Genomic DNA, 17,466 nt, shown 5'->3' with positions numbered 1-17,466 from the left:
CCCACACCTCTGCGGTTTTTAGTTCACAAATTTTATTATGCGAGCAATTGCCTTTATTGTTTGTGGTTTTGTTGTTGTTGTTGCACATATAAATGCGTTTCCAAGCAAAATTATTTTTGTTCTGCTTCTTCTTCTAGCTGCTATCAGCAAAACAATCTTCATTAAATGCAGCAGCACAATAGCCATTGCCTGAGCAATCTATCAGCTCGTAGTTTTCGTCCATTCGCTCCTCTATGCATGCACTTACATTTCCTTATGTGTTCGTGTCAGCCAGCCAACAACATGCCACCAAAAGCGCCAACACACACACAGACACACAAATCTTCAAAGCATTTAGTCAGCCATGAAAGCATTTAAATATCAAAGCATCTAACATCAACAAACCACAGCTCCGTCTCCACTTCGTCTCCTTGTACTCCATTCCCAGCGCACATCACACGAATTCTAACATCTTCATCAATTTTATCTGGCAGTTGGCTCTCATTGCATGCCGGAGTTCTGTTGTTAAATTGCGTGCATTGTTCGCATCTCGTGCGATTCCCCCTTTGGTTATCGCCATGTGCTCTCCACTTCCAACTGCTTTGCATATGTATTCTTCAAGCGTCTATTGAGTGCTTAATTGCACGAATTGACGTTGAAGCCACTTTTATTGACTCGCATGGGAAATCGTTTCTAAACGGCTTTTTTAACAACTCAATTGAATTTTGCATTTGCCAGGCATTCTTGTAGATTGTTCCGGGTTGAGGAGTTGAATTGAGAAGAGATCTTTGCCTAATTAATTGAGAGACACCTATCGAGTTTTCATGAAATGTGCCTCCATGCAGAGAATGTAGAATTTTCAAACATAATATATCAAAGATGTTATGAAGATATAACAAGTTATAGAAGCGCCTAGTATTAGAATTGACCAGATAATCCCAATCTCTACATTTAGGACCAATTTTTCCGATCAAATATTAATTATACGAAAATTTGGTTTCGAGGCTATTTAACTGGCTAGGCAGTTTAACTGTCTTTAAAACAAAAGATACTATTATATATAGTTCAAAGTTCAGTTCCACCAATTCAGTATTATATAAGAGTACCCAACACGAATTGCCCAAAACAACTGACTTTTCACAATTTCCAGACCATGGGGTTACACCACTAAGATTTCGCAACCGAATGAGGACATAAAATTCATTTTTACAAGGTGGGTTGGTCAAGAAGCAGCTCCGTGCTATGCAGAAGATCTTACTTAGACACCGCCATCCTTTGTGGTATCAAAAAACCCTTACGGCTTAGAAGGACCCTCACGATTCGGCAAAGCTCCTGCAATCTATTATATAGTTCTTGAGTCGGCTAATGTCAATTCCAGCCAATTCGCCAAGGCTAGCGTAGGCGTTAAAATAGTTATATTTAAAACTCCCAGAGTCTAAAAAAAGCCAATTATTGAAAGGCACTTTTCTTTTCAGAAACTCAGCTTCGGAAAGGTACTAAAGTAATTCTAGAACAGCAAAGTCGTCCCGAAATCAGAATAGTCTAAAGATAACGGTTTAGGTTAGTCTGGTAGGCCATAAAACCACACATAGACCAGTTTTGGACCTTTGCGATAACAGATGGAGTACCGTCACAAAGTCAATGAAAAGTAGTCATTCTTTAGAATGCCTGCGCTTGGCGCGAATTTCAAAAGGTTATGTGAAAATAAAGAAATGAAAATAACGGGTGTTTGACCCAAAGTAAATCAAGGAAAGTTCTTAAGAATGTTTCCGGTTTTCGAGGGAATAGAGATTCGGGATCTCTCTTTAAAAGTTTAAAAATTTTCATAAAAAAGTTCAAACTCAGTCCATTTGTAAGGCCTATAATCCTATTTCTATAAAGAAGAGACAGTTTTGGTCCAGTTTTACAATTACATTATGTCCATTATGGTACATCTCATGATTATCTTGTAAAAAAACCATACCTGAGCTAAACTTATTGGGTAGATCTATCCGATTCTAAAACCAGTTCAGAAAGAAAACAAATATTTGTCGAGATTTGCTATGCTTTCGTTGACGAGAAAGTGGAAGTTTGGAAGAGGTTAAGGTTTGTGGCATTAACGCACCGCTCTGTATGACCTCAAGACACTTTATGCCCCGTATACTTATTACATAAAAGAAAGAAATCATAATTTTCCAAGGTCAATGCTCATAAATATATTTATGTAAATGAATATAATTGGTATAACGCCCTTCTTCAGCACAACAAAAACTCTCACCAACTGAAATATGAACTGGTGTTAAAGCGATAGTTAAACAGCGGGATGTTTTAAGTGTAAATTTCTCATACAATATTGTAAATGAGCCCAAAAATTACGGCGTTAATATAACTATAATTTAGGTAATTTACAAATTGACCCACGCACACACACTTACCCAAAGACACAACATGTAGACTTTCTGGGTTCACCTGCGCCTTATTTTCATTTATTTTCCAAATCAGTGATTTCAACACTAAACTTAACGATAATTATATAGAATGAGTAAATAATTTGTAGCAATCGTGAGCACGCACAGGGTGGTCCACTTGAAATTCATAGCGATCGGCATCAGCGTCGGCGGCGGCACACTTTGGTATGCAGAATGCATGACAAACAGTTAGAGAAAGGAGGAGGTGGAGATGAAGAACAACACACTTGGGTCATGTGAAAAATAAAGGTTATGTAATTTTATTTATTTACTTGTGTCCCTCTTTCTGTGTGTTGAAGGCGTGACGCGCACAATTTAATAGAGTAAAATTCACGGCACACATTTTTTTCGGATGCCCCTTGTTGAAGCGCTAAAGGGTTATTTCAACTTCATTTAGTTTTTCACTGATTTTATGATGTTGTTGTTTTTGTAAATTCGAGTTAACTGCAGTTTGTTTGAGGTTATGTGGCGCATGCAAATGCGAGTAGAAATTAACATATTACATTTACATACATAGGCACATACAGAAGGGCGCTGGTTAAATTTCGTTCTCGGAAAAATATTCTACAACACAGTTGAGTTGTTAGTAAACGCCGGGTCTTCATATGTAAATATGTATATAAATGGAAAACCCACTGTGTCCACACAACATAATTAAGTAATTTATATTTCTAGCCTTTCTCCACTATTTTTTTCCATATTTCCACTCATTTCACTTGCTGAGTTAATATTAATAAATATGCATAATATTTCCTTTCTACCTTCTCTTTCTTTCTACCAGCTACATGCCATTCGAATGCCATTTCCCTGCACAAAAAAACTTAATTAAAATCAGATTTGTAAATTGAAGAGTATTAATTATGCTTTTGTTTTCCATTACACGTTTCTCTGCGTATTCACTTCTTGGGAATTCTATAAATCACTCCATTCACCTAGCGACTAGTTCGCCTGAATGTAAATGAGCCACACAATCGCATTAAATGCTTCGGGTTACAGAAATATGATGGAAAGTCGGTATGGAAAATCGATTTGTGACAATAACAAGTGTATAAATACATTCTGAGACTGTGAATGAGACCTCAATAACTATGCGAAAGTTTATTTTCTGGTTTTCAAATGTCACACGATGGCTAATTTCCAACTTTCCCTTCTAATTTGTATAATACTACCAGGTGTCAGGTATCCGTAACCTCCGTTCCCGACTGGGCTATTCAAGGGCCTCCAGTCAGGCTGATCTTCGGTACGAGTCGCATGACATCTTGATCCAGCCCTGTTTATACCCCACCATGGTAAGACTACACCTTTGAATGCTGTGCTATTGAGGAGCAACGAACACTCATCGATAGTTTCAAATCTGAGCTAGAAACCTCCGGATATGCTATTGAGGAGCAACGAACACTCATCGATAGTTTCAAACCTGAGCTAGAAACCTCCGGATATGCAACGTGGGCGCTCTGTTTCCAGCCTGTCCATGCCAGTTGAGACTTTGTGGTATTTATTTCCAGTTGGAACGCTCGGGGAGGGTTTAGCGAGGATTTTTGCAGACCTATTTCCATTAAAAATAAAATATTAATATACCCAGCAATGAATATTTTGTTTCCCAGTGGATTTATTACGTGTCTTAATGAAATTCAAACTAACTTGGTGGATTGTGTGTATTGTATTGTGTTTATATCTAAGCCGATAATTTTCTAGGTAACGGATCTATTATCAAATATAAATAATAAAAATGACAAATCTGGTTTGACGATTAGACTCAAGACAAATATCCTTGAGTAGAGAACGAGAGATTACCAAAGGTATGTTAGAGCTACCTAACAAGGTCAGAAACCTTGCTATCCACCGTCGTTGAAATCTGGATGTTCTAATATAAGTTCTTTTAGCGATTAATTAGACGAAGATCCAAAAATATAGAAACATAAACGGATGCTCAACTCGATTGATTTCAAACAAGCATATAATGTGTGATCCATTTCGAAGTTACCTACTTAAAAAAAAAAAACAGAAAATTCAAATTTAATGGGTAATGTTTATTATCATTCGAAAGAACATTCTTTGGAATTTATTTTTTAATGATTATCTATTTCAAGTGTTGGCCGCGGCTACGTCTCAGATGGTCCATCCGTTGAGTCAATGATTCGTTCGAGCATTTCGACTGGTAACTGGCGAATGGCACGCGTAATGTTTTACTCCAAGGCCTGAATCGAAGCGGGATTGTTCGCATACCCTTTATACTTCACATATTCCAATTGGAAAAACTCTAACGGTATGATACCACACGGTCTTGGTTGCCAAACTACCGGCCCAAAACGTGAAATTATCTGCTCACCGAAGTGTTCTCTCAATATATCCATTGATTAATGCGATGTGTGGAAAGTGGCGCCGTCTTGTTCAAACCAAATGTCGCCGGAATCACGAACTTCAATTTCAAGCATCAAATAGTCGGTTATTATGGCGCGACTGTTTACCATTGTCGGTTACGTTCTCGCCGGCATCATTTTTGAAGAAATATGGGCCGATGATTCCACCAGCTCATAAACCACACCAAATCATTGTTTTTTGTGGATGAAATGACAGCTCTGGAATCTGTGTGGGTCGCTCTTCGTTCCAAATGCGATAATTTTAATTGAGCCAGAAATGGGCCTCATTGCTGAATAGAATTTTGCTCGAAAGCATCGGATCTTTTAAGAAACATTTTTAACTAAGAAATATAATTATAAAATTAAGTTGATTACAGTCCTATCTTGAGAGGAAAATTTTTCCTAAGCTCTCGGTCTCATTCCAACTAAGTTTTAATAACTTGAACTAACTTTTATCGTGTTGTTCATTTATATTTATTTTCAAAAATATATTTTTTCATAAATAAACATATTTTTTCTTCCAGGCATGCAACAAATCCTTTCTTCGCAGTGCTTTCTCCCAGGAAGACCTGCAGTTCATACGACAGGTGAGTGAAAGTGCCCTAAATAATAAGAAAAAAATTTAAGTGAAATATTCCGCTTCCTAATTTTACACTCAATTGGAAATGAAATGCCAAACAAACTTAATGAAGTACAACCCAAAAAAGGAGAAGGGTTACCAAATCAAAAATGCATAAAATCCAAAATGGCAGAGAACAAAAACAAAAAATCGCTGAAAAATTGCCAATCAGCAAAAATGTGAATTTCAGCGCGCTTAACGAGCTGCAAAATATGTGGCAAATTATTGCAAAAACAAAATAATCACAAATGCAATGATAAACAACCAAAAAGTAACATAAATTCAGTGGAAGAATGCTACGAAATGCAGGCTGTGCCATTAAAAATCGAAAACAAAGGGGAAATGAGTACGAGAAATCACTTTCGAAATTGTTTTGTTTTTTGACAGTCGATAATTTGTGAAAACAACAGCTGTAGCGTCGCTTGCCAATACTGCAATACGCGCTTCACTTTCTGCGCATGCGTACAAGCATACATTTTAGTAGGTGTCTTCGCAACGCAGACAGTTCAGTAAGCAGCAATCAGACAAGTAGCAATGGCTGCTGATTGCTGAAATCGAAACGCAATGCAATGCCACGTAACTGCCACAAACCACTGCGTTGACAACCAATTAATGTGACAGTTGCATGCTACTTACTGCGCAAGCGCGCACACACTGCTAGCAAATGGACGCGCAGTCGCACGCCTTTACGGAAAAATCAGCGCTGCGTTCGTTTCTCGTTGAGTATATGCAACACTATACCGTTGCATACTAACCATACCACACATTTTGGGACAAGCAACCACAAGTCTGAAGCAGTCAACCACAAGCGCGTGCGCAAGCTCACACAGCCGAACTGCAGCATCAGCATACACTGTGGCGTTCTTGCACTCGCATTTCCTCTGCCCACCGACAATAACCAGTCAACCGAGTCAAGCAGCAGCAACTCCCTGTCGTCTTCATTGACTTTCAATGGAAAATCATAACGAAAATGGTAAAGTTGATGAGATTTTGTGTCCATTTTTGGCTGCTGCGACCACAACTCGGCGTGCTTTACCCGTTCTGGCCGCTGGACTGCAGTCCTGTGCGGCTAACTTTGACGTAGTCGACATAGCTGAGTTCATATTCGCACGTTGGCTCTTTGGTACTTGCGTTAGTAGGTCCCTTTGGTGCTCCAACGGAATGCTGAGTTCGGCTAATGAGCGCCTTTTATGAGATTCGTAAGAAAGCGGAAAACTTTACGCTGCGGAAGAGTTGAATTCTTATTTGAATTTGGTTAGTCGGTGGGGCACTGTTGCTTTCATCTTTCAGAAAATGTGTTTGGTTTGGGAAATGTCGGAAAGGACTTATTTTTATAATTTTTTTGAAGGTTGTCGATACGCACGGATCGCATCTCGATTTGGGGGATTATGTATATGGATCTCCAGAAAACCCCTATCTTACATTTCACTTTGATGGAGAATTACAGAATACTGGGTCGATTGTTTGGTTTGGTTTGGAAAGGAAGCCTTCTGATTATCAGAAGCAAATCACTTCAACCAAAAAGAAAGTTCACTGATAATATTGTGATACTCATCACGATATGATTGGACAGGACTTCTGCAAAACGTTTTCAATAATAATTTGAGCATCGCTAATATGACGTCATTTAAGATAATTCTCCCAGTTTTAAACGTTTCTTGTTAACACTAAAATTTTAATTGCGTCAAAATTAATTAAAAGGCAGTGTTTGTTATTGAAAATTTAATTAAATCTGTCGCGAAACCCTATTAAATATTTGCAGCCAAAGCCAGAGAACAATGCCTGGCCTTTGAAGCCTTCGAAGATCAACTCATTTGAAGCGACAATAAAAGTCCAGCAAGCGCAAGTCGCTCGCCGGCCATGCAACCAGTCGCACGAGTATTTTGTCACGCATTGACATATTTCTTTCAATTTCATTTTTATCAGTTAAAGCGCGCCAGCGACGTCTGACATACCCAAACGCGAATCAGATGACTGTTGCTGTCGCTCCCATTTTTACACTTGCTCTGACACCACACCTCCCGACCGCTTGGCATATAGTCAAAACAGCATTAGCTCGCTCTTCCGGGCACTACCAGCGCTACGCAGACACATTCCGCTCATTTGCAGCTGCAACACATATACACACCGAATACCTCCATAGAGATGGTCCCCGTTGGGCTGACTGGCCACTGGAGTTGCTTGCGCTGCCGACGAGTTTGTTCGTTCTTTTGCGCTTGCATGCTGCCCATATTTGGTGCCAATTAGCGTTGATGTTGCATGCAACATAACTGCTGCATGCCACTAGTGGTAGAGCGGTATAGTCAACAACAATGTAATGTAGCACGTGTGTTGGCCGAAGAACACCGTTTACGGGCTTCGTTCTGTTCCCGAGGTACTACTGCGTTGGGTTTTATAATTTTTTCGAGCTCTTAGCTTCATTGGAATGGTATTTGGATAGATCTTAAATCATGGAAGAGAAAATAAAAATATTACAGGGAGTTTGGGTTGAAAGAATTCCCACCCGATTCCATGGTTCCATATTTCTAACCCTGACCGCTTCACCCCCTAATAGCATTTGACTGTTTAAGACCATACCGGGTCCCAGTACAAAAAAAAAATAGTTTTCGAAACAATTTTGTGGGGTCAGTAAGATCCGTATGTCAATGTTTTCTCTACAACTACAATCTACCGAAGAAAGCAAAGCTGTAATTGATGTTCAGACTCTCTAAAACAGATTTAAAAAATTTCCCGATGTTTTTCCGATCTCTGAATCTGGTTCCGACCCTTCCTTATCCATGAATAAATGTCGGGAATCTACATCTAACAAGCAGTAATCTGACGTCAGTGAAAATTTTGGTAAAATTCAAGGCTTCTACTACTTTTTTCCACCCGTACCTAAAACCACCTTACTCCTTTTTCGTTTGCATTTCTTCACCAGAACTATATTTCTTCTTCTCTCTGCTATATTCGTACTTTTTCTATATTTTCACTTAAGTACTATATATATATGAGAATTTTCTCTATTTTAGCCCCTTTGTTGTTGTAGTAGTGTTGTTGTTTTTTATTGTTTTTCGCAATATACCCATTACATCGTGAGATGTCAATTGCAATATTCGATTTCTTGGTTTATCAGTTTATTGCTATTTATGCGACATATATTTATGTTGTTGTTATTGTACTTGTTGTTGTTGTTTGGGTGTCGCTGATCGTCGTTGCAAGCCAATTATGGTGGCGCAAATGAAATTGTTTGCCAATTGTAAGGCCACTGATAAATTATTGACAGTTGCTTAATTATGCGTTAATTAGTGAAGTGGAATTGAAATTGAAATTGGAATTGCGTTTGGAATTTGTAGCAGCAAATAGTTATGCGTGCACATTAAGGTGGTCGTGAAACAAATAATTTTTCTAGCTTCACTTCACACATTGGGTAATATTGTGGTAAAAATATATTATATAGGTTAATTGCGGTAGATTGGAGCGTGTTCACACCTGAATATTATTATTTCGGTAACTCTTGGTTTATAGGAGCGGGGAAGACGAGGAGAGGAGAATCGCACTGAGTCTCCAGTGTTCGGTGACACCCCAACCAAAGGTCAATGACCTTGGCCAAAATGTAAACCAACCCCAACCAAAGGTCAATGACCTCGGCCATGGGTTTGTTTACATTTTAAGTGGGGTCAATGACTTCGGCCATGGGTTTGTTTACATTTTGGGTGGCGTCATTGATTGACATTTTGGCCGAGGTCAATAATCTTTGGTAGGGGTTTGTTTACATTTTGGGCGTGGTCAATGACCTTTGATAGGGGTCTGTTTAAATTCTGGGTGGGGTCATAGAACTTGCTTTCAATTTGAAGGATCACTTGAGATTTGTTTTATTAACTGTTAGGGGATTTTATAAGGTTAACTTTGTTGATTATAGGGTGAGTCTCGTGAAATCTGGTTTATTTATATTTTCACTGGATGTGGGTTAGGTTTATTTACTTTCATTCAGTAGGTACTAGTAAAAAAATATGAAAAAGATGAAAATTTTAGAAATTTCTTCAAACGTATAAAATTTGTGCAAATATTCCAAAAAAATTTATTAAGATTATACTTACTCTAATTCTACAGTAGATTGCCTCAGCTACAGTTTGCTATCAATAGCTTGAATCTATACAGAGTTATGGACAATGAAGCAGAGAGATTGAAATTCTTTAAATACGTTAGTACTGAACTTTTCAGTATTTTCATGAAAGGGGGCAAATGCTTCCATTTTAAGTTTTAAAAACTACATGTGATAAGCTTGATAACAGTGAAAATTTCATGACGATATTCGAAAATTTGAGCATGAGCATGAAGTTGAATGAAATGTGTAGGTCGGGCTGAATTTTGAAAATTCGAATTTTCTCAAAATTTTGATTTCAAATAAATCTGTGAGAAAATAGGCAACTGTTGTGCGTGCAAGAAAGCTAAATAGGTATAGTTGGGAATATTTTCGAAAATATAATATTATAGATAGCGAACTGCGAAGGAGAGAGAGAGGTGGCGCACTATCGTCGATTCGGCTATAACCGGCTAAACGGTTGCAACGCCAATCACATACATACATATGCCTGTGACCAATTCTTTACCGAAACTTTCTATAAAAATTAAGGTTTTCTAGCGTCCACTCGGCTTTATATATATGGTATCGATAAATATGTGAGATCTTAACAAACTTAAGTGAGCGAATTATCATAAACCTCATATATAATATTTTTGTTATTTTAGTGACTTCTTCCTCCATCGACTTAGCTATTAAGTTTCATAAAATCTGTTAGGAAATATTCTTCGTACATTTAAGAATCACCCTAATAAATATACAAGTTTGCTTGCAACTGTTTTATATAGGTGTGTCACAGGTTTAATTGAAAATATGTGTCATGTAAGTGGATATCTAGGAATATACTTGTCGCGAAATTTTACAAATTTTTCTTTAATTAATTTCATGTAAAGTACTGCATATTTAGTATAGCGTTGATAAATCACGTCCAACTAGATAATGCAACTTGAATTCAATAACAAGTCTTCCACTTCCTTGAGGGAAGCCGTAAAAGGAAGGTGGTCTCACAGGACCATGGTAGTGGGAATCCTCATATAAGAATTGAGCTGAGGTTTGAAGCTCCAATGGTTCTGTAAATATACTATTATGAAGCAAAGTCTTTGAATGGAACCTTAAGGAATCTGTAGGATTGTTTGATTGGTGTAATCGTTCAGTCCAAATTGAGTGAAAGTCTATTACCTAATACAGATTCCTACATCTTAGAAAGTAAAGAAACCAATGTCGAGTAGACCTCTGTGTAAGTTGTATAATAAAAATATGTCAAGTAAACTGAACGGAACATATTTTTTTAGTTTATGGGTTGGGGAACCCAACGCTCGAACAGTACTCGATTTAAGACCTTATTTATAAAGAATGAAGCTCCGCTACCAGAAATAAAATCTGATGTGCTTAGAAATTTTCCGCGTACTTCAAGGTCAACTTTTTCGAAATTATGAAAGTGGAATGTGGAACGAAATCTTTCAGTTTTCGGTAGAACTGAGTGTGGAGAAAGATGTTCACTAAGCCTTAACTTGTAAATACTGTAAATACCTAATAATCCAGCAGAAGAGCGACTGCTTGCCACCTTACTTGATCATCTGCAATTTTGCACTATAAAAATAAGAAAAATAAATGGCATGTAGAGCAAAGAGCATGAAAAAAATCAGCGCATAGCCACACCCAAAAAACAAATCACATTAAGCTTACAAGCGCAAATAAGCAAAGACGCCGTCACAATATTAAGACTGCGCGTGCGCAATGCGACTCAAAGCGCCGCAGATAGCTTACAACGACAGACAGAATAACTGAAGAACAACAAACAGACGGCTAAAAGCCATCGGGCGAATCAGCAGACAGATGCTTGTACAAATGGCAAGGCAGTCCGGCTTCGGTGCGACGGTGTCGATTGTGGAACTAGGCTGCAGCGCTGGTGGCACTCGGAAATCGACGGGTGTCGGTGGAGTCACTTAGCCGCAAAAGCATACGGCCATTTAGTAGGTCAAAACGTGTAATAACACCAATTGCAAACTACAAGCTACAACAGCAACAACAAAGCGATAAGTAAATAACCGAACACAGTCAAGTGCGTATAAAATGGGATTAAAGCGTTTTATTGCCGCGCAACAGCAAACAAAAAGGTGCAAAATCAAAATATAAAACGCAAACAGAACAAAAAAGAGAAATACCAAAATAACACGATTGCTGGGGCAGGTTCCAGCGAACGCGTTTCTGTGGCAGTAGTGTCATGCCATGGCAGGCCAGACCACTCCACGCAATTACACGAGGCGTACAAGCGCAACTCCGCCGTCCAACGAAAATGATTAAGTATCTGTATTAATATGTTGGCACAACTTTGCGACAGCCACATCGATGCGCCGGCATTTGCAAGACACGCTTAATAAGCTGAAGAAGAGCCAACCTGCGGCTGCAAACCGAAAGCAAGTTGCACATCCATGACAGCGCTTACAACGGCTTTACAGCGCGCCTCAACCGGGCTGAGAATAAGCGACAGCGCTGCTTGAAGCCTATCCGGCGGGAGGCTTCCAAAGATCGCCAGCCTCCGATCGCTTGATAATTTATGAGCATTTCGCATGTAGCTCGCAAGCGATCGTATCCTTGCGCGAATCCGTGAAGTCTAGTAATAGTTGTTGTTGCAGTAGGTTGCTATTTTTGTTTGGTCTCAGTTACCGGCGATATCTCAGTTTGTATGCGAACCCTGAGGGCTGTTTTAAATGTTTTGATTAGCAATCAATTCGATGTTGCTGCTGTTGCTGGCTGCTGTTCTGTTGTCCAGTGTGTTGTTCTCGTTTCAATGTACAACCCATTACTACACTTTGGACTTGAGCGTGGCTAACAAGGCGTTTTACAAATTTGACTGGATACACGATAAATAAAGGCAGTGACACAGTGTAACGTAAATGCATAATAAAGTCTGAAATTTTAAAGGGGATCAAAATCAAAACGCGAGCTACATCATACTCTCTCGCTACCGAGTAGTTGTAATGCGGCGTTCATTAGATCAAGTACCACCTATGAAAATCTATCTTGAAGATCTGACGAAATATTCCATTCGAGAATCCAGAATATTTGGCCTTAATATTTTCAGAACTTCAATCGCTTCGAATAGATATTCGGTATACATTCCAAGCTCCGATCACTTTTGATTCGGTTTACAGTATCAAATCTCACTGAAATCGCCATTCATATAAGAAGCGTTTCGGTTCCCATAAATTAGTAGAGACTTTCTCTAAATAGTGCTAGACATATCTATGTAAGACGCCTTAAATAACCAATACCTAACCACGAATGCATCTTCATTTCGTCCAAAAAGAAATATTTATAGCCTTTGTCTATCGAACAGAGTTGAAGAGGGGAATATAGTTAGTTTTAGACCTTCTACATAACCAGTATTTAATGTCATTCAGTGATCACTCTTCGCGAAGAGGTCTAACAGAGTTAATGAAATGCTATCTTGACATTCATAGACCAGTATTAGCATAATCCGAACTAATCGAAAGTCAAGCTCTAACCCTGATGGTTATAAGTCGTTTTCAATTCTCGAAAGAATACTTCCCAAAGAGTTGAACATAGTTAATGAAATTTTCAAAAGACTTAAGATCCTGAGCCATAGCAACAGTGTCATTTTCTTATTTATAGAATACTATTAATATAATCCGAATACTATTAATATAAATCAAGCTTTACCCTTGTTGGTTATCCAGATGTTACTTGATCTCTTGAGATCTCAAGCTCGTCTCCAACGTACTCTTCTTGCTTGTTTTTAGGAATAACATTATAGGAATGAGAGCTCCGCTTTGCAGCTGGAATTGCTCATTTCAATGCAAAAATGTTTCGGTTTCTCCAGTTTTTTATTCCTCCTTCCTTCAGCAGTTTTTTTTTTGGCTTCTCCCAGTTTCTTTAGTATTTTTTCTATCGAATTCCGGCGATGCCTTGCAAGCTGTTATGCTAATCTAGTCGACCGAATCAGCTGGCATACCAATTAGCAATTAAAACCGGGCACAAACCGAAAATACCGCGCTAACAACAACAATGCCAGTAACATTATCAATACCGAAATAGCTACAACAGCGGCATTCATTACCGCTGCCCCTTCATTTAGCCACAACCCACATACTTGCGGACAATACTAAAGTGCGATGCTAATGGCTGCAGCTCAGTTGCAACTCAGAAGCATTCGTCAGCAAATAAGGAAGTGGCTGCTCGGGCGATTGTCTGGTGAGTTTGTTGGTAGGCGCGCAAATTTTTGGCTATCTCGACGAAGGCCCGAAAAAAAAGGCGTTGGACGCCAGAAAAAATGGGTAAAATCTAAACCTTTGAAAAAAAGGTATAAAAAGAAACTCTGCATTTGCTGCATATCTAAACCACAACACGATCAGCTGTCTCATCATCAAACGAGCTGTGGCAAAATAGCAACAACAATAACAAAACTGCGCTGAAAAACGCGTTAGAAACCGTCGAAATCGCCGCCTCACGAGCGGAATTTAAATTATGCCCAATTAAGGGGCTCAGGAATATTGCAACTGCGGCACGCCGACCATAACAACAGCAACAACAATAGCAGCTACAACGATCAAACGAAGCATCAAACTGGTCAACTGCCATGCTTACACTACAGTCATGCATTTGGTATGAGCACTAGGGGTACTTACATCTATATTTGGACCGAAGAGAAAACGGTCGGTTTTGAACCTGACCCAAAGGTCGAAGATCACATTTTTCCTAAACTCTAAAAGCAACGCTGTGGGCGTTGAGGATTAGAAAATTGGATTTCTTCCAAGCTTAGTCGGACATTTTACCGCTATATGACCCGCATTAACATTCTATAATCAAGAACCAAGTGAGAGCTCTCAAAATTTTTCTTCTCCGACTTTATTCTATTTTTAAGGATCTCCCTAATCTCTGCATAAACTGCTAGTTAGACCGACTTGCCCACCAAGTAAATTGATTTAGATCGCCGCCAGCTAGATTTTTATAGCTACTAATACTGCCACGATCGCCGCCACTGTATATTCTATGCTCCGCGCTGCTCACTGCCGCCAAACAGCGTGCCACCAACGCCGCGCTTCTAGTAGTCGCCACCTCCTTTTTCTGCAATTGATATACAATTTTTCGTGTTTTTCTTTGCTCTTATTATATAATTTTTTCTCAGTACCACTTTTTTCGCTACTCACTGTCGACTGCAACATGATTTTGACGGATTATGAGCGCATGCGTTGACAAACTTCCAAAAACGAGTTTCATACATACAACAATCTCTGTGTTGTTGTTGTGGAAATATTTATTTGATTGGCAGCGGTAAGCGCCAGTGGTCTGGTGACTGTTGTCTGTTGCTTGTCAGTGCATTTTTTCATGATTTCAATTATTTTTTTGTTTTCATAATTTTTTATCAATTCCTTAGCTGATTACATTTCCCAGCGGAGTTAGGCCAAAATTGCACTCCACTGACGCTTATGTAAGAACTGCACGCTAATTGACAATTTTCTGGTTATTTGAACGCTTCTTAGCGATTTCGCTACTCGGTTAAGTATAAATGTTCGTCGATAAGTGACGCCAGAAGGTGCGACGTGATGCGGGTATTTTTTTAGAAACGAGACTGTGGTGATGTCTGACTCGCAGTCAGATTTTTTTTTACAAAATATATTGCTCTGGGAAGCAACCGAAATAACACGACTCGATTAAATACTTTATGTGGAATCAAGGTCAAAGTATTAGAATCTGACCGTTTATCTGATGACCTACTGGCATCACCTTCATAGCTACGAACTGTCATCCTTCTTCTTCTTTACTGCCGTAGACATCGCTTACGCGGTTATAGCCGAGTCCACAACAGCGCGCCACGCACCTCTCCTTTTGGCAGTTTGGTCCAATTGGTAATACCAAGTGAAGACAGGTCCTTCTCCACCTGGTCCTTCCACCGCAGGCCTCCCTCTTCCTCGGCTTCCACCAGCGGGTACTGCATCGAAAACTTTCAGAGCTGGGGCACTTTCGTCTATTCGAACAACATGACCTAGCCAGCGTAGCCACTTCCTTTTATTCGCTGGACTATGTCTATGTCGTCGAACAACACATACAGCTCATCATTCCATCTTCTACGGTATTCGTCATTGCCAATGTTTAAGGGACCATAAATCTTCCGCAAAACCTTTCTCTCGAAAACTCCTAGTGCCGTCTCATTGGATGTCGACATCGTCCACGCTTCTGCACCATAAAGTAGGACGGGAATGATGAGGGACTTGTAGAGTTTAGTTTTTGTTCGTCGAGAGAGGACTTTACTTTTCAAATGCCTACTCTGTCATCCGACTAACATTAATGTGTTAGCTGTCATCTGACGACTTCTTGACTTCAGTTTGACAGTTGCCATCTCACGCCCATTTGTTGCCTGCGTTTCGACGTCCGTTTGACGGGACCATCTGATATCCGCGAGTTTGAGATCTGCTATTATCAGACATTTGAGTTATAAAGACGAAGAAGATATATGGATACTTCAAAGTATCCAGACCAGTCAGAGGGAATTTTTAAATCTAATGTAGACCATTATTTCTTACCTATTCTCGATTAACCATGACTCGAGAGTTAGTAGCTCGCACTAAAACCTTAGTTAGCACATTCCTATAGTCATAGGTACGTCGTCTTATATCCACGATATCCCTTAAGCCCATTTTATAATTTTAATAAATGGTTATACTCTAATTTCCATTTCATTCATCCATTATCCTTTCGGTTTCAACTAGAAAAGCCCTCATACCTCTCTAGATCGTTAACTTGACGGACCCACTTCAATAAATTACTCACATGCCCGTTTCAAATAATTTGAAATGCCTTGCCCTTCTCCCTCTCTCAACTCTATTACCGAGGGAGCTCTGTAGATCAGATTCTAAGTCTTCACTCACCTCACGCACACATTACTATGCCTTTTTTGTCTAGAACAATTCAGAATATTATTTAAGTCTGTCCAATTATGAATAGCTCGGATGCAGTAGAACAATTTACGTTAGTGGCACAGCATCAAAAGTGGGAATTATGCAAATGTACGGCAGCTGCTTGATGTGGCAAATTGAATGAGCGACAGCAAGGTACAAGGATTGCGCGCTTCACACAGCCTGGCATCGTGATGGACACGCGTTTATAAACAAGACTGTAAATTTGTATGGAAAGTATGTAGTTGTTTGTGGCAGCCTATCAAATTACAGCGTGGAGTTTTGTTACGCATGCCGGTAACTCAATCAATTCAACTTCGCTCTAAGAGAGATCCAGTACAGGAAAAAGGCGATCTGGCAACCACTGAAATTTTATTTCACTGATCGTGCCATTCAAATTTGAAAAGACAAACAAGTATATCTACATTCATAAGAGTATGTACAATTCATAGAAACGAATACAAAGTGGAACTCCAATTGTCTGTACGCTTGCGAGTTCTTGTAGAACTGTGTGAAAATTGTTGTAAAAGGATTACGCCCAACACAAAGTGATTTGTTGTAGGTAATTTTACGTATAACAAAAAAAAGAAGAGCATGCAAGTGAATAAGTAATGAATGAAGTACTCATATAGCAGAGGTGTAACGTACCCATTAGTTGTATTCACAGGTTCGTTCACTTCTGCACTTCTGAAGGGAGATACAGCCACGAGCATTGTAAGCATCCTTAGCAAAGGATTTTTTCTTTTTTCAATTTTTTTCCGACTGTGTTTGCTGCTTGTGAGATATGTGTGAAATTTAATCGAGATTGTGTAATGTTATGAAGGTATAGCTTGGTTTACTTATGAAATTTTACTTTACTTGATCACGATCTTTCTTGAACAAATGTATGTCATATAATTTTCTGCTTTTCCGTGAACTGTGACTGACTACCTTGGGCACATCGATATCTAAGACTATTACGTCTGGTTGAAAGTTGTTTTTATTAAAAAGTTTCAACTCAGGGTTGTCTTAATCTTTCGTCGTCTCTTATCATACGTTAAATTCAATTGTAAAATTGATGAGTCACCCATTTCCTCTGATG

This window comes from Zeugodacus cucurbitae, chromosome 3 (assembly GCF_028554725.1).
Source record: "Zeugodacus cucurbitae isolate PBARC_wt_2022May chromosome 3, idZeuCucr1.2, whole genome shotgun sequence".
In the NCBI taxonomy this organism is placed as follows: Eukaryota; Metazoa; Arthropoda; class Insecta; order Diptera; family Tephritidae; genus Zeugodacus; species Zeugodacus cucurbitae.
This window is presented reverse-complemented; position numbering follows the sequence as displayed.